Below are 19,715 nucleotides of genomic sequence, written 5' to 3'. Positions count from 1 at the left end.
TCCGGAAACCCAAGGGAAAAAGGGCTAGGTGAGCCAAATGGTACAACCAAGGTTGGGCCTTGCTGGAGGAGTTTTATTCAAAGCGAACTGTCAATGGGGTCCCATAAATCACCCAACCACGTAAGGAACACAAAATCCGGGAACATAACACCAGTATGACGGAAACTAGGGCGGCAAGAGTGGAACAAAACACCAGGCATAAGGCCGAGTCTTCCACCCTTTACCAAATATATAGATGCATTAATAATATAAGAGATATTGTGATATCCCAACATAATCCTGTCCATCATGGAGCAAATCTTCAACTTCACCTCCAACTAGCAACACTATAAGAGGGGCTGAGCAAAAGCGGTAACATAGCCAAGCAATGGTTTGCTAGGAAGGGTGAAAATGTTAGAGGCTGACATGGCAAATTGGGAGGCTTGATAAATAAGTAATAGGTAGCGCAACATAGCGATAGAACGAGGCAACTAGCATAGCAATGATAGTAGTGAGATCGAGGGTAGCCTGAAATCCCGCTAGGAAGAAGAACGAGTCCATGAAGAAGACGAACGGGAGTAGTCGAACAAATCCTCACAATCGCAACATTACCGGAACTAAGAAACAACACCGGAAAGAAACAAACAACATGGTAAATGCACTTGCATAAACATGGCATCATGCACAAACAAGTATGATGCATGGCCGGTTTAATGAGGCATGGCATGGCAATATGCACAAACAACACTACAAGTTAAGTGGAGCTCAATATGCAACGAGTTGCATATTGACAAAACACCACATTCGAGTTATTTAGTTCGATCTCGTTTAGGTACACAACAATATTAAATGTTTTTAAACATGGCAAGAGATGAAACATAAGTAAACTAACTATCTAGGCAAGTTTAAATGGGGCCGGAACAACAAACAACAATTCCGGAAAATCCCCATATGCATATTTTAGATTCGGTACTGTTCTGCCCTAAACCATATTTTAAGATTGTTAAACAGGAAAATAAAGTGGACCATGTTAAACTAGGCATTTTCCACCCCATTTACATATAAAGTTTATTTAAAACCGAGCTACGGTTATTTAGTTATGAAATAAATCATTTTAGCATGGCATTGATGCAAAAGTAAATAAACAGCAAGTTAAACATATTTAACATGGATGAAAGTGGCAAATTATTAATCTACACAAACTTCTAAGCATATTATGTGTTTGAAACATTTTAATAGGATGCATGGTTGAGGAGTTATTATATGCATGAACAACAGGGGGTTTTCTGCAATTCTGTAAATCCTGGGATAATTAGCAAATTCGCAGACAAGTAAAAAAACATCTACAAGCCGAAACTGGCTGGGCCAACAGGAGCAGGGGCGCTGGAGGAGCTCACCCTTGGGCCAAGGCCCAGGCTGATGGAGAGGCCGAGCGAGGCAGGATCTGGCTTGGGATATTTTGCAAGTGGGTTATGGTTAATTCCAAATCAATGGAACATTTAAATATAGCTCCCTAATATTGGAAGATATGTTATAAAAAGAAGACACCCTTCCCTCGATTTAAATGGATCGAAGATCCATACAATTTATTTACATGAGTTTTGAAATTAATGATATGATGGCATGATGACATGATGCAATTGAAATGAAGCTAAGAAGAATGCAACAAACAAATACATCGCACGGCGAAACTCGGAATAGCTGGATGTCGTCTGGAGCGTCGGTCTCGGGGTGTTACAACACTCCACCACTACAAGAGGATCTCGTCCCGAGATCTAGAATGGCACCGGAGAGAAAACGGAAGAGGAAGAGAAGAGGTAAAGCTAAGTTGCTTCTTCGACAAAAGAGTGAAACCAAAGAACCTTGAGAGGTTGAAAAGTTGAAAGAAAGAACACAACGGAGTTGAACACAATTGAGAGCAGTGTTGTAGAAAATAGAAACAAGGAACGCCATGGGAACCTTGGAGGTTTCAAAGCTATGAATGACGAGTACAATGGACAAGAAGGAATTGGAATCACTCTGGTTGAAACGAGATAAACAAGGAACAAGGAAGAACAAATTCGGACAGCACTCCGGTTGAAAAGAGATGCAAGACTTGATAAGATGAAAAGAACTTAGCAGAGAACATAACACTCCGGTTAAATGGATAAGCAAGAAAATAAAATGAACTTGACAAAATGACGTGATGGGTGAAGAGCACAACATCACAATGCCTCCGGAAGAAATGAAAAAATGGAATGGAATGAACGGAGGAAAACTTGATCTTGAAAGAGCACGCTAACAGGAATTGCTAGAACGGAGTTGTTGGATTATCAACAACGAAAGGATAAGCTTGTTGTGGGCTTATGGAAAACTTCTCGAAATTGAGGCGAAATTCTGCCACTATGGGAACAAGTAATATCATTGATAACACCAACGAGATGAAAAACTCCTTCCACCAAGATGATAGAGAGATAACTTGGATCATTGATAAGCACCACAAATAGCAACATTCCTTAGGGAAGGCTTTAGGTGAAATATAACCCAAGATAACTCCAAGGAATAAAGTGATGGGTTTAAAATACCTCATTCTTGACCACATGTGAATCACGAAACATGAATAGAAATTGTCAAGAATGATATAACACCACCTCTCAAAAGATAAGATAGAGAGAATTGCACTTTGGAATGCAAGATGAAGAATGGTTCAACTCCTCTGAAAAGAATCTCGATGAACACTTCGAGAAGGAATTAAATCCTTGATGAACCATCATGTAGAGCCTCCATGAAGAAATACGGTAATAAAAGGATGATAAAAAAGAAAGAGAAGTTGAAAACACAAGGTGAAGCCTTGCAATGATTTAGATGGAGCTTCGCGATGATATAACCGAGAGAAGTTGGAACTTCGGAAAGAAAAGATGAACACTAGAACCGAGAATTACTTCCTGATGAACAAACTCCGGAAGAAGGAATTAATCACTTGGATGAAACAAGAATAAGAATTATGTCATGCATATGCTTCACCAATTTAAATTGATGACAAACATTGGATTTGGCATACTAATTCTTCTTGAGGAATTAAGGATATAAATAGCACAATCTTGGGAAGGTCTTCAACGATCCACCGGTAGGATTGGAAAGAACGAATAAATTGATACGATAACAAGGGGAGAGGAAATCTTGAACGAACCACCGTAAGAATTGAAAATGAAAGTAGCAAAGGCAAATTCACGGGGAATAATTGGAAAACGAATGAAGATACTTGAGGGGATTTAGATACATTAGAACAAAGAAAATCATGAACTGATTAGAGGGTATTTGAACGATGCGCCGATAAGATTTGGAGAATGATAGCTACACGCTGAGAATGAAGAATTATGACATGATGGCCTTCGGAGGAAAGAAATGGAAACAACTCATGAAATGCTCCGGATGGTAAGAAAAGAAATCTCACAATCAAAACAATTATGTGGATAGCATGAAGCTAGAACCATGAATCTCTGGATGGACATGTAAGGATTTAAGAGGAACTCTTCTTCGGTCTTCAAATGCTGAGAATGATGACGGGAACCACCAAAATTGTTGAGGCACTTCGGAACAAAGAAGAATAGAAATGATGAACCAACGATGAAAATATTTTGAAAGTGATCTTGGAGAAAGAATATGACTGATGAAAATTCATTCTTACATCAAACTTTGAAATGAATTTGGGAATAGCTCCGGGAAAATTAGGAGAGTCAGGAAAGATCTTCGGAAAAGACCAGTGGGTTAGGGCCCACTCAAGAGAAACACCGTTGAAATGATTACTTGAAAGGGATATTGCAACAGTTGAATTAAATAGCTTTAATTAGAGAAAAACCTCGAAGTACTCGAATGGATTAAGAATGGAAACATGATTCTTCTGAGATATCTTCAGTACTCCAAAACAAATGAATGGCAAGAAGTTGATGATTAAGAGGTGCACCGGCATGAGAAAACATTTGAAAGGAGGAAAGAGATATGATCGACAAAGCTTGAATTGAATCCACCAGAGAAGAAAAAAAAAGAACGAAGGATGATGAACTTGAAGCTCGTGAGCATCTTCATGAGGGATCACCGGATCAGAACATTGATTGAAAAGAGTGAAGTGATTTCACATGAATAAATGGATACTTGATTAAAATAAATGAGTCCTTGAAGAAAAGGGGGGAGGGTGGGGAAAAACAAAGACAACTTGGGATGAACGAAACAAACACCGTTGAGAAAACTTAGAATTGATCTTGCGGATGGGGAGAATGATGAGATCATCTCGAAGAGAAGCGCACCTGTTGGAAAAGAATAAACATGAAAACCTCAATGATCAAAAGGATTAGTACTCCCATAGAAATATGAGAACACCATTTAGGGAAAGGTATGGATTCAACATTTGACTTCGAAGCAACTCGAATACCACAAATAAAACAAAACAAAGGATTGGCTTGCAGAATAAGCCGGAACAAATACATATGATAGAGATTTACCCAATCCCATATCATGCATCTGTCGGAAAGATATTCTAGGAGCTACTTGAATTCCCACCTATAAAACTCCCGAAACTTTCTGGTTATGCAATCAGGTATTGGGGATATAGGGGAAGCAATATATCTCACCCAAACTAACAATCCCTACATCCAGCCGTATCCATCCGTCAACACATAACCAAGAAACCTTCGGAAATCGTGTACCTCAACCTTTGAAAAGCATCCGTTATACGAGCTATGGCAATACTCCCGAACTCCCGCCCCAGTACTGGGTGGCATCGAGGTTATCTCACCAATAACTGCATAAAAGAGATTTTCGATGTCGGCAAAACTCAGGTATTCCAGAACTGCAACGATAAAATTATGACAACAACACCTCGGAGATCAACTCCCTGGGTCACTGCCACATAAAAGACAGAAGGCACCAAGAAAAATGTTCTCGTCACAAAACCATCGGAATGATTCCAAGATACCCGCGTGATCCTAATTTTTTTTTGTGAAATTTGAGGAGAGGAAAGTCAAAACATGTACGTCAGGAGATCTCACCAGAGCGGCGAAGGGACTGAGGAGTAAAAAGAATCCTACTCTCCGATATATATAATCCTAAGACTCAAAATAGTTTTCTTCTAGACTCAACAACGGCCAACAATCAAGGGGGCTCCTATGGTCGGTCGAGGCTCTGATTACCAACTTGTAACACCCACGATGCGGATATATCTCCCACGCGTCGAAGCACAACTTAGAGGCATAACTGCATTGTGGTTTTTTCACAAGAAGGGTCATCTTCACACAATCCCATGTAATGAACAAGAATGGGATAAAGAGTTGGCTTACAATCGCCACTTCACACAATGAACATATAATTCATACATCATTCAGAGTACACACAAAGTTTGACTACGGACGAAGCCAAAAGAAAATAAGATAACCCAACTACTAGATCCCCGATCATCCTAACTGGGCTCCACTACTGATCAACATGAAACGAAACATGGCAACGACCAAGATCTTCGTTGAGCTCCCATCTGAGCTCGGTTGCATCACCTGCACTGGTATCATCGGAACCTGCAACTGTTGTGATAGTATCTGGTGAGTCACAAGGACTCAGCAATCTCAAAACCCGCGAGATCAAGACTATTTAAGCTTATGGGTAGGAAGGGGTAATGAGGTGGAGTTGCAGCAAGCACTAAGCAAATATGGTGGCTAACATACGCAAATAAGAGCGAGAAGAGAGCAAATGGAACGATCGTGAACTAGCAATGATCAAGAAGTGATCCTGAACTTCTACTTACGTCAGACATAACCCAAAACTATGTTCACTTCCCGGACTCCGCCGAAAAGAGACCATCACGGCTACACATGCGATGGATGCGTTTTAATTCGAATCTGGTGTCAAGTTATCTACAACCGGACATTAACAAATTCCCATCTGCCACTTAACCGCGGGCATGACTTTCAAAAGTTTATACCCTGCAGGGGTGTCCCGACTTAGCCCATGATAAGCTCTCGCGATCAACGAAGGATATAACTTCTCCCAGGAAGACCCGATCAGACTCAGAATCCCGGTTTATAAGACATTTCGACAATGGTAAAACAAGATTAGCAAGACCGCCCGGATGTGCCGACAAATCCTGATAGGACCTACACATATCTCGTTCTCAGGGCACACCGGATAAGCTAAGCGTACAGGTACCGACGTAATCCAATTTGCCAAGGAATGGTCCTGCATGGTGCTCTAGTTTGGACCAACACTCGGAGGAGCACTAGCCCGGGGGGGGGGGTAAATAAAGATGACCCTCGGGCTCCGCAAACCCAAGGGAAAAAAGGCTAGGTGAGGCAAATGGTAAAACCAAGGTTGGGCCTTGCTGGAGGAGTTTTATTCAAAGTGAACTATCAAGGGGGTCCCATAAATCACCCAACCGCGTAAGGAACGCAAAATCCGGGAACATAACACCGGTATGACGGAAACTAGGGCGTCAAGAGTGGAACAAAACACCAGGCATAAGGCCGAGTCTTCCACCCTTTGCCAAATATATAGATGCATTAATAATATAAGAGATATTGTGATATCCCAACATAATCTTGTCCATCATGGAGCAAATCTTCAACTTCACCTGCAACTAGCAACGCTATAAGAGGGGCTGAGCAAAAGCGGTAACATAGCCAAGCAATGGTTTGCTAGGAAGGGTGAAAAGGTTAGAGGCTGACATGGCAATTTGGGAGGCTTGGTAAATAAGTGATAGGTAGCGCAGCATAGTGATAGAACGAGGTAACTAGCATAGCAATGATAGTAGTGAGATCCAGGGTAGCGGTCATCTTTCCTGAAATCCCGCTAGAAGAAGAACATGAAGAAGACGAACGGGAGTAGTCGAATGAATCCTCACAATCGCAACATTACCGGAACTAAGAAACAACACTGGAAATAAACAAACAACATGGTAAATGCACAACCATAAACATGGCATGATGCACGAAGAAGTATGATGCATGACCGGTTTAATGAGGCATGTCATGGCAATATGCACAAACAACACTACAAGTTAAGTGGAGCTCAATATGCAACGAGTTGCATATTGACAAAACACCACATTGAGTTATTTAGTTCGCTCTCGTTTAGGTACACAACAATATTAAATGTTTTTAAACATGGAAAGAGATGAAACATAAGTAAACTAACTATCTAGGCAAGTTTAAAGGGGGCCGGAACAACAAACAACAATTCCGGAAAATCCCCATACGCATATTTTAGATTCGGTACTGTTCTGCCCTAAACCATATTTTAAGATTGTTAAACAGGAAAATAAAGTGGACCATGTTAAACTAGGCATTTTTCCACCCCATTTACATATAAAGTTTATTTAAAACCGAGCTACGATTATTTAGTTATGAAATAAATCATTTTAGCATGATATTTATGCAAAATTAAATAAACAGCAAGTTAAACATATTTAACACAGATGAAAGTGGCAAATTATTAATCTACACAAACTTCTAAGCATATTACGTGTTTGAAACATTTTAATAGGATGCACGGTTGAGGAGTTATTATATGCATGAACAACAGGGGGATTTCTGCAATTCTGTAAATCCTGGGATAATTAGCAAATTCGTAGAAAGTAAAAAAACATCTACAGGCCGAAACTGGCTGGGCCAATAGGAGCAGGGGCGCTGGAGGAGCTCACCCTTTGGCCAGGGCCCAGGCTGATGGAGAGGCCGAGCGAGGCCGGATCTGGCTTGGGATATTTTGCAAGTGGGTTATGGTTAATTCCAAATCAATGGAACATTTAAATATAGCTCCCTAATATTGGAATATATGTGATAAAGATAAGTCACCCTTCCCTCGATTTAAATGGATCAAAGATCCATACAATTTATTCAGACGAGTTTTAAAATTAATGATATGATGGCATGATGACATGATGCAACGCAAATGAAGCTAAGAAGAATGCAACAAACAAATACATCGCACGACGAAACTCGGAATAGCTGGAAGTCTTCTGGAGTGTTGGTCTCGGGGCGTTACAGATGGTGCGACCAAAGAAACTAACCAAGGTTCCATCACACGAGGGTTTTCACAATACAAACACTTGCTAGAGTTAAGGGATAGAATGTCTGCAAAAATTCTCAAATGTATCAATCAAGAAGTGATAATATAAACTTAGCTTTCGGCCTGAGCTTCTTTCTCCTTTGTCGGGCCGAGCGCGTCAGACGCGCCCGCAACACCTGGAGGAGTAGAAGCCAACCAGGTGGTTTGTTTGTTTCCTGCAGGGACTGATATGCATTTCATGCGGTTGGCAGGCATCAGGGCATAGTGTCGGGATTCTCTAGTCCTCCTCCCTTTTTCTCCTCTCCTTTTGGGTCAATTCGGCGACTGCGGATGCATGGGTCATGCCGACGCAGGTGGTCTCGCTGAAGTACACTTGCGGAGGCATCTATCGATGGACTCATACCAGTGCTTCGCTCAAGATTACCCAAAATAGGGGAAATACTGGACCGAGCGTCGCGCGGTAATCGTCGACATCGACGAGCCCGGGGTTAAAGCGATTCGGCTCCTTACGAAGGGAAGGGACGGGGAGGAGGGAGCTCGCACCCGCATGTTTCATGCCCTTCCTCCGAACGGTGCTCGAATGGTAGGTACACCATGTGGGCCGCCGGGACAGGTCTCTTGCCACTAGCGGAGATCTTCGCGGTAGCCGTGGCTATGGCAAGGCATGGAGACCAACAATGTGGCACGGGGACAGCCCCGCTTTGCTTCTGCATCTTTGTGGGCACCATGGTCGATGGCGTCGTCAAAGATGCCGATGGCAACGAAGGTGACGTGCTGCTCACGTCTTCAGGTTCGCGCAAGCACTCCCCCTACCTGGCACGCCAAAGATGTCGCGGCAAACCACGACCACCTATGGGACCAGGAGGCCCCTTGCTGGTTCAGCAGGGGGACGTTGCGTTGCACAAAGAGCAGACCAATGTGGGGTAGCACGGCAGAGATCACACGGGCAATTTTACCCAGGTTCGGGCCGCCACGAGGTGTAAAACCCTACTCCTTCTTTGGTGGATTGATGGTGGAAATGTGGTAGTGGAGCGCAGTACACTTGCCCGACAAGGGTTGCCTCAGGGCGGCAGCAACTACGTGCATACGGGGGTGTGAAATATCCAACCTTCTAACCTCTCGAACCCCTTCTACCGTTGCCATGGGCCTCCTTTTATAGGTTAAGGGGTCACCACAGTGGCAAATCAGTCATTAGACACTGATAAGATAGCAAATAGTGCTATCTTACCTAACTTCGCAGGCTGGCAGGGCGCATTTAATGCGCCGCTTAACATTACATTGAGGGTTTCCCGGCAAGGCTTGCCGGGCTATCTTGCCAGCTCCACGCCAGCTCATCTGGCACGCCGTAGGACGGGTGTCATCTGTGGGTTTTCTAGTAGAAAGGGGCTATCATGTGGTGAATGGCTGCCACTTAATCACTCTGCGGCTTGACACCGCACTGATCGACGACGTGAGTCGTGGTGAAGTGGTTGGTGAGGTGTTTTCGCCTTTGCAAGTCCCGGCAAGCCCTGCCGGGACACCTTGGTTGACTTCTTCTGGGATGGCCTCGTCCCTTGCGAGGCTCGCCTGTCCGACAAAGGAGGCATTTCTCTTGACATTATCTTGCTCCTTTGGCTTGGTCTTGGTCCCTCTGATCTACTTGTTGGTCCTTCGATTCTCTTGGTTTCTCGTACTCTGTCTTGGGTTGGTGCTTCCATCATGATCTCGTGCCTATGCACAGTCAGGGCAACAGACCCAGGATTTCTTGCACTAACAGTTTACCAAAACACCGAGGGAGCAAATCTTTTTGGTAATTGATGACATGATGCATCAAAGCTTTGAAGGAACATGTAACATGCATAAGCTCCCCCTACAGATGTTCAAGCAAGTTTATTATAGATGTTAAGACATTTGAATGCACAATCTGATAAAGTGAGTAATAAATTACATGTATCTTGGCTATATACATCAGGGCAATAGTTGTGAGAGATGTACCTTCCTGTTTATGATTCCTTCTTGAAAATAATATTTGCAGATAAAGAGATCATCATGCACATGAGTGAGACACACATACTTACCTTGTGGTCCTTGAACTGTTTCTTGTTGAAATGGTCTTGAGAAAACAAGGTTAGATAACACAAGAAAATTTCAACAAGAGAGATGTCACAAGATACACAAGAATACCAAGACTGGGATGACATGTGTTTCATAAGTATCACTAGGTGAGTACTTCTTTGGATATATACTTGTCGCCAAACAAGATTTGTAATAGGCTTCCAAGGATTTTTCTCCCCTAAGATTTAGCTTCCTCTCCCCCTGAAACTAGCATAGGATAATGGGAGTAGGTAGGGTGAGACAAAATCAGAGCAAACTGTAAAACCAGAGCAGACCGACTTAGAAGGCAGACCACATGTCTCCCCCCTCTTAGAGACCTGAAATATCTCTCCTCTTATTATAGTGCATCTCTCTCTTCCTTTCTTAGAAGAGGTTTATGAATAAGCTTTGGTGTGCATCTCTCTCCCTCTTTGACATCAATTTCCAAGAAGGGTAAGCTTCAAGGTTGTTAGTCAAGTGAGGATGGTCCTGGAGAAGCACAACTAGGCATAGTGTAACTTGGATGCAGATAGAGGTAAAGAATCATTGAGTGGAGCTGGAAAATAAAAAAATTAGCAAAACTTTCTTTCAGTAGTGAAATCGGTGGCTCCGATTGATTTGGATCGGTGAATCCGAGATGGTTTGATCAAGGATAGAGCACATCGGTGAGACCAAGTTAGTCCACTTTGGCGGAACCGATGAAATGCGTGCAAGGTTTAATTTCACTTTGCTGTGACCGATGGGTTCAGGTAGGAGAGACCGAGTTCAACACAGAAGGAGAAAATTTTTCACCTCAACTCACTTGCAATAGAGTTTTCATAAATATTTGTAGGGAATTCATATATGATTTGCAAGGAATTTACCGAAGTCTAACTACTAGAGAAAGCACCGAAAATAAAGAAAAGAAAGGAAATCTAGATGAAGTTTTTTTTTGAAATAAAGAGAGAAGGCACTCTAGCAAAAGAAATGCAAACAAAATTCAACTATGGAAGGGAAACACTAGACAACTTCATCTATAGGAGGTCGGAGACAATGTCACCTATGTTAGAGTATATTGACTTAAGAGTCAAGTGAGGTCACTTGATTTTAGGTCATACTCATCGTTAAGCTCAAAAGTGGGGTTGCCGCTTTTCATTACGCGTTTCAATGTATTCACATCTTGTTGAGTTGCGCCGACTCATGACTAGCAGCAAAGCTTCTCTAAGATGTGAGGACATACCTTGGGTTCATTGTTGGGCTTGATCATGTAGTTGAACTTGTAGTGGATGCTCATATGAAATGAGTTGGGAGCATTCCTTATACATTTGAAGCTCATCTTCCTACATGGGTTAGTCTTGCAAGGAACAATGTCCATTTATCCAATTTGGCAAAAGTGAAATTTATCATCAAGAAGTTGTCAAAGGATATACTGAGTGTGCTTTTGTTCCTTGAACACAACAACCAAAGTGAAGTTACTTGGTCATGACAAGATTTCTCATGATATGAGTGATTTGCAATCTTGTGGAATGATGCTCATCCAAGTACCTACAAGGGGTTAGATGCAATACAAAGGTGCAAATGTATCCAAGACATATAATTATCATCATAAGAGAAATATCTAGGATTGGTCAGAGGGGCTCATCTCATGCATGCATCCAAAGGACTCACTACTCCAAATTTGAGGCATCAATGATATTCAATTCACTCCTCAAACGATAAAATATCTTCTCATCAAGAGGCTTGGTATCCGACAATTGTTTGTCGGTATGAACATGCTTTAGGCTTATGTCACCTTTAGCAACATGATCATGAATGAAATGGTGACGAACTTCGATATGCTTACTTCGAGAATGTTGCACGGGATTGTGTGTAATCTTAATAGCACTCTCATTGTCACAAAGCAATGGAACATGTCTGACATGTATCCCATAATTTTTGAGAGTTTGGGTCATCCAAAGTAATTGTGCACAACATGATCCCGCGGCTATGTATTCCGCTTCGGCAGTGGAAAATGATACCGAGTTTTGTATTTTCGAGGACCCAGACACAACGTATTGTTGTCTACTACACAACTTGTTCTTGTAGACTCGTGTTGGGCCTCCAAGCGTAGAGTTTTGTAGGACAGTAGCAAATTTCCCTCAAGTAAATGACCTAAGGTTTATCAATCCCTAGGAGGCGTAGGATGAAGATGGTCTCTCTCAAACAACCCTGCAACCAAATAACAAAAAGTCTCTTGTGTCCCCAACACACCAAATACAATGATAAATTGTATAGGTGCACTAGTTCGGCGAAGAGATGGTGATACAAGTGTAGAAATGATAGTACATATTGATTTTGTAATAGTAACAATAAAAAACAACAAGGTAACAAGTAACACTAGTGAGCATAAACATTATTGCAATGCTTGAAAATAAGGCCTGGGGTTAATACTTTCACTAGTGCAATCTCTCAACAATGCTAACATAGTTAGATCATATGGCAATCCCTCAACATGCGATAAATAATCACTCCATAGTTCTTATCTAGCAAAGAACATAAGACGAAATTATTTGTAGGGTACGAAACCACCCCAAAGTTATCCTTTTCGATCGATCTATCAGCTGTTCCTATGAGTGTCACAAATAGCCCAAGAGTTCGTACTAAAATAACAGCATATGATACACATGAACCAACTCTAATATCACCTAGATACTCCAATGTCACCACCGTATCCTGAGTTGATTATACAATATGCATCAAACAACTTCAGATTCATAATATTCAATCCAACACAAAGAACCTCAAAGAGTGCCCCAATATTTCTACCGGAGAAACAAGGATGAAAACGTGCATCAACCCCTATGCATAGATTACCCCAATGTCACCTCGGGAAACTGCAAGTTGAGTGCCAAAACATACATCGAGTGAATCAATATAATACCCCATTGTCACCACAGGTATTCATATGCAAGGCATACATCAAGTATTCTCAAATACATGAAAGTATTCAATTCGATAAAAGTCAAATCTCAAAGGTAAAACTCAATTCATCACAACTAGAGAGGGAGAAATACCATATGATCCAACTATATTAACAAAGCTCCGATACATCAAGATCGTGCCAAATAAAGAACACGAGAGAGAGAGAGAGAGAGAGAGAGATCAAACACATAGCTACTAGTACAAACCCTTAGCCCCGAGGGTAGACTACTCCCTCATCATCATGGTGGCCGTTGGGATGATGAACATGGTCTCCTGTGATGATTTCCCCCTCCGATAGGGTGCTGGAACAAGGTCTATATTAGTTTTTCATGGCTATAGAGGCTTGCGGTGGAGGAACTTCTCATCTAGGGTTATTTCTGGGGTTTCTGTATTTATAGGATTTTTTGGCGTCGGTCTCATGTCCAGATGGGCTTCAAGTGGCCCACTACCCACTAGAGCGCGCCAGAGGGGGGGTGGCATGCCCTGGTGCATAGTGTCCACCTCCTTCCTCTTCTGGTCCTCCCACGAAACTTCTAGTGCCTCTTTTGATCCAACAAAATCGTCAAAAGGTTTCGCTGCATTTGGAGAACTTTTATTTCTGCACAAAAAACAACACCACGGTATTTCTGCTGAAAACAGCGTCAGTCCGGGTTAGTTCCATTCAAATCATACGAAATCCATATAGAATTGATGTAAACATGGCATGAATACTTCATAATTATAGATACATTGGAGACGTATCAACATCCCCAAGCTTAATTCCCACTCGTCCTCGAGTAAGTAAATGATAAAGGAAATAATTTATGAAGTGTGAATGCTAGCATAGTGCATAAGTTTGATCAATGATAATTTCAATAAATTTTCCTAGCATCATAACAACAAATCTTTCCCATAAAACTCATCATGATAAAGTAGCAATAAATTCACATGTTATGATTCAAACAATCCATTCTCTTGAAACATAACAACCTATATTCTTAGTCACCAAGCAATTGCATTTCAACTTATTCAACAAAGTCTAAGTATAATCTCCACATACTCAATTATCATATAGTCTTCTATGATTGCTAGTACTCAAAGCATATTTTTAGAAAAAATGGCATCCATCGAACATAGAGAAAGATAGGGGCTTAATGTTTCGCTTTCCAACTCATTTATCATAGAGATAATTGTCAATAATAATAATTCATGATCAAATACATTTAAGTGGCCATATGTGCCTAGATCTTTCCCCACCCATGAGGCTTGCTGACTAGAGAATAACTGAGGTTGAAATGAGAATGTATACAATTGACTATTGCATAAAAGCAAATACTGAAAAGTAAAAGATAGGCCCTTCACAGAGGGAAGCAGAGATTGTCATGCGCTTTTTCTTTTTGGATGTGCAAGCTCTTAATGCAAAGGAATGTCATGTTATATTTCCCCTTATGATAGCAACCTTTATTATGCCGTCTGTCGCTTTTATTTCTTTGCCATCACAATTTCATACAACACTTATTTTCCCTTGCAATAAAAGATCAGTTATATTTTAGGAGCAATTTTTATTGCTTTTTTGCACCGATGACAACTTACTTGAATAATCTTATTCAATCCATAGGTAGATATGGTGGACACTCACGGCAAGAAACTTGGTTTAAGGGTTTTTGGATGCACAAGTAGTATCTCTACTTAGCATAAATGTTTGGCTAGCAAAAGATCCTAAGCAAACACCACATGTTGGAGGATCCATAACAATATAACTTCTATGCAAATATACATAACCATAACTCATTACGTTGTCTTCCTTGTCCAACTTTAACTAATTTTCTCAAGTTTGAAACTAATTAATGGGTATTTACAATCATAGAATATGTCCAAGACAATATATTTATATGTGAAAGTTCTCTTCCTTATACAAATCATTCATGAATTGCTTGTACGACCAATATTGTGATTGTCAAGCTTCAACAGATTTCACTTTCTAAACCCAATGTGAAGCTACTACTAGGCATGATATGAACATATAACTTCGACTTCATGATATTCAGTTCATCCAACAATTTACTGAAAGGATATAAGTGAAGAACTAGAGTAAATGACAAACTACTCCAAAAAGATATAAGTGAAGATCAAATAAGTAGTTAAGTAAATAGGTAGCTATGTGAGGACTGTCTGTCATTTTAAAACTTTAGATCCAAATATTTTATTAAAACAGCAAGAAAAACAAAATAAAATGACATTCCAAAAAAGCACACAACAGATGAAGAAGCAAAAACTTAGGCTCAACTGAGGCTAACTGATAATTGTTGATGAAGAAAGGTGGGATGCCAACCGGGGCATCCCCAAGTTTAGATACTTGAGACTTCTTGGAATATTATCCTGGGATGACTTGGGCATCCCCAAGCTTGAGCTTTTGCATCTCCTTAATCCCTTTTAGATCACAATTCCCCTAAATCTTAAAAACTTCATCCACACAAAACTCAACAAGAACTCATGAGATAAGTTAGTATAAATCAACTCAAAACCTTATCATTCTATACTGTAACAAATTACTAAAATTATAATTTAATATTGCATATTGAATGCCTCTACATATTTAATACTCCTATCCTCAAATAGAATCATTAAACAATCAAACATATGCAAACAATGCAAACATAACAGCAATCTGTAAAGGATGAAGAAGAATCATACTTATTTAACTTAATAAATTCTAAATATTTACCACACTGCAGAAAATTTATCATAGCTTATTATGTAAAAAAATCAACATTTTGTCACATTCTGACTTTTCTAGAGAATTCACGCAATAGCATGCAACTTTCTGTTTTGAAACAACAACTCATATACTTGCAAACTAAGCATGGTGAAGGATACCCATGAAACTTTTATTGAAATAAAAGATACAAAAAATTATTCTAAATGACATCAAGCAAATTCAACTAAAATAAAATGACACTCCAAGCAAAACACATATCATGTGACGAATAAAATATAGCTCCAAGTGAGGTTACGATAATGATGAAGACAAAAAAGGGGATGCCTTCTGGGGCATCCCCAAGCTTAGTTGCTTGGGTATTCTTTGAATATTACCTTGGGGTGCCTTGGACATACCCAAGCGTAGGGTCTTTCCACTCCTTATTCTGCTCATCTCGATATCTCACCCATAACTTGAGAACTTCAATCACACAAAACTTGACGGAACTTCATGAGATAGGTTAGTATGATAAAGACAAATTATTCACTTTGATACTGTCAAAGACAAGAGTCATAATTGTTCTCACACAATGTCTTTTGTAGCTTATCATTTCCACAATTTATATTGATCAATATAAGACATAGAAACTAGAAAACAAGCAAACTATGCATTGAAAACAGAATCTGTCAAAAACAGAACAGTCTGTAATGATCTCAACAATGACCGTACTTCTGTAAGTTCAAAAATTCTTTTTATATAAACCATCTATAAAATAAGGAAATTTTTATATAAACCATCTATAAAAAATTCACAATTTTATCACATCCCAGTGCATTATGGTAATTTCAAAACTGGCGCGAAAGTTTGTATTTTTGCACATAATCAAGTCAACTATCATCCACACTATCCCAAAGGCTTCACTTGGCACCTTATTGAAACAAAAGCTATAAAACATGATTACTACAATAGCTTAATCATGTGAACACACAAAAACAGTGGGTATAAATATTGGGTTTGTCTCCCAGCAAGCGCTTTTCTTTAATGCCTTTTTAGCTAGGCAGATGATTTCAATTATGCTCACATAAAAGCAAAGAATTCAAGCATAACGGGAGCATCATGAATCATATGTTCCTCTCTCATAATAATTTTCAGTAGCATCATGAATTGATTCATCAATATAGCTATCACATAAATAATTCTTTTCATGATCCACATGCATAAAGAAATTTATTACTCTCCACATAAGCAAATTTATGCTCATTCATAATAGTGGGGGTATCATATGAAAATCAAATACTATAAATTGTCTCCACATTACAAGAGTAATGTTCAGAAAAAGGGTAATCATAATTATGACAAATTTCATAATTATATTCATCACTATGTTTTATAACATAATTATCACTACAATAATCATAATAGGTAGTAACTTTCTTCTCATCATTGTCAATTGAAACCTCTTTCAAAATAGTGGAATCATTACTAAATAAAGTCATGACGTCTCCAAATCCACTTTTATCATTATAACAAGATTCAACACCCTCCAAAATAGTGGGATAATTGTTATCTAAAGTTGACACTTTTCCAAACCCACCTTCATAAATATTGCAATCATCATCAATAGGAGGTATGCAATCCTCATAATTTTTTTATCATTTAGAGTAGGGGGACTAAAAAGATCATCTTCATTAAGCATAGCATCTCCCATCTTGGGAAAAAAATTAATTGCAGCAAATAAATTCTCAAATATGTCATTCTCGTCAAACATAGAATCCCCAAGCTTGTGGATTTGCATATCATAAGCATAATCATTCTCATCATTAATAGTATGATTATCACCAATAGTATAACGATTATCATAATCATAATTTTCCAAGTTGGTGAAAAAACGATTCTCAAGATTATAAGAGGTATCATTATTGTCCCAATCATAATCATCACAACTAGCAATAGGCATATCAAAATGATCATCAAGTGTATCATCTTCCACAATTATTTTTGATTCATTCTTATGAGGCACAACAATAATAGGAGCAACATCATTTGGGAGAGATACCTTTTTACCTCTACTTTTTCTTATTTTCTTCTTCTTCTTCACCACATCATGTGTGGGTTTAATCAATTTTTTCGAGCTTCTTATTGATGAGATTGGTTGAATAGGGAGCTCCTCCTCATCACCTATTTCATCATGAGAGACAATAGGAGGGAAAGTGGAAATCTTTACCCTTTCATTAGTATCCCTTCTATATTCTACTAGTCTTCCCGTTTTTCTATAGTTGCCAATATAAGCATTCTCTTGCAATTTACCATACAAAACATATAGATTTCTTTCAAATTAGTTTCAGCATGGTCTGTGAATATGAATGATTCAAAACAACAATTTTTATGTGACAATTCTTCACACCCCAAAAATAAACAAAGTCCATTATAAAGTTCAAGGGTGATCAAGTTATTGCAATATTTGGACACGATTCGATCATGAGAAAGCATGCATTGGAAATTAATGTGACCAACTCTGTAGCAAAGTTCACAAGTAATAGGATAAAGAGAACTTAATTTTGTAGCAAATTCATCTATCACTTTGAGCAAAAAATTGCTTCTATCATGTTTATGCTTCTTACAAAATCTATCATCCCTATAAGGCATGTCTTCACAAACTTTATGCACTCCACAAAAATTGCATGCTTATAAGAAACATTTTTATCATGACTAGTGAAATAATCATTAGTATTTTAGATATTCATAGAATTCATACTAACAACATTGCAATCATTGTCATCATTCAAATATTTTATGTCAATCATTTTATCAAATTCTTCTTCTATCACTTGAGCACAATTTTCTTTTCCATCGTTTTCAAGAAAGACATGATAAAGATGAATAATATGAGGCAACCTCAATTCCATTTTTTGTAGTTTTATTTTATAAACCAAATTAGTGATAAAACAAGAAACTAAAAGATTCAATTGCAATATCTAAAGATATACCTTCAAGCACTCACCTCCCTGGCAATGACACCAAAAAATAGCTTGATGTCTACTACATAACTTGTTCTTGTAGACTCATGTTGGGCCTCCAAGCGCAGAGCTTTGTAGGACAGTAGCAAATTTCCCTCAAGTGGATGACCTAAGGTTTATCAATCCGTGGGAGGTATAGGATGAAGATGTTCTCTCTCAAATAACTCTGCAACCAAATAAACAAAAGTCTCGTGTGTCCCCAACACACCAAATACAATGGTAAATTGCATAGGTGCACTAGTTCAGCGAAGAGATGGTGATACAAGTGTAGTAATAATAGTAGATATTGATTTTTACAATAGTAATAATAAAAATAGCAAGGTAACAAGTAACCTAAATGAGCACAAACGGTGTTGCAATGCTTGAAAATAAGGCCTAGGGCTCATACTTTCACTAGTGCAATCTCTCAATAATGCTAACATAGTTAGATCATATGGCAACCCCTCAACGTGCGATAAAGAATCACTCCAAATTTTTATCTAGCAGAGAACATAAGATGATATTGTTTGTGGGGTACGAAACCACCTCAAAGGTATCCTTTCCGATCTATTTATCGAGCTATTCCTATAAGTGTCACAAACATACCAAGAGTTCGTACTAAATAACACCATATGATACACATCAATCAACTCTAATATCACCTAGATACTCCAATGTTAGCACAAGTATCCGTGATTTGATTATACGATATGCATCAAACAACTTCAGATTCATAATATTCAGTCCAACACAAAGAAACTCAGAATGTGCCCCAATATTTTTACCAGGGAAACAAGGACGAAAACATGCATCAAGGCCTATGCAGAGATTACCCCAATGTCACCTCGGGAATCCACGAGTTGAGTGCCAAAACATACATCAAGTGAATCAATATAATACCCCATTGTCACCATGGGTATTCATATGCAAGACATAAATCAAGTGTTCTCAAATCCATAAAAGTATTCAATACGATAAAAGTGATATCTCATTGGTAAAATTCAATTCATCACAACAAGATAGAG

This window comes from Triticum dicoccoides, chromosome 4B (assembly GCF_002162155.2).
Source record: "Triticum dicoccoides isolate Atlit2015 ecotype Zavitan chromosome 4B, WEW_v2.0, whole genome shotgun sequence".
NCBI lineage: Eukaryota > Viridiplantae > Streptophyta > Magnoliopsida > Poales > Poaceae > Triticum > Triticum dicoccoides.
The sequence above is the reverse complement of the archived record's forward strand: the minus strand, read 5'-3'. Positions refer to the sequence as shown.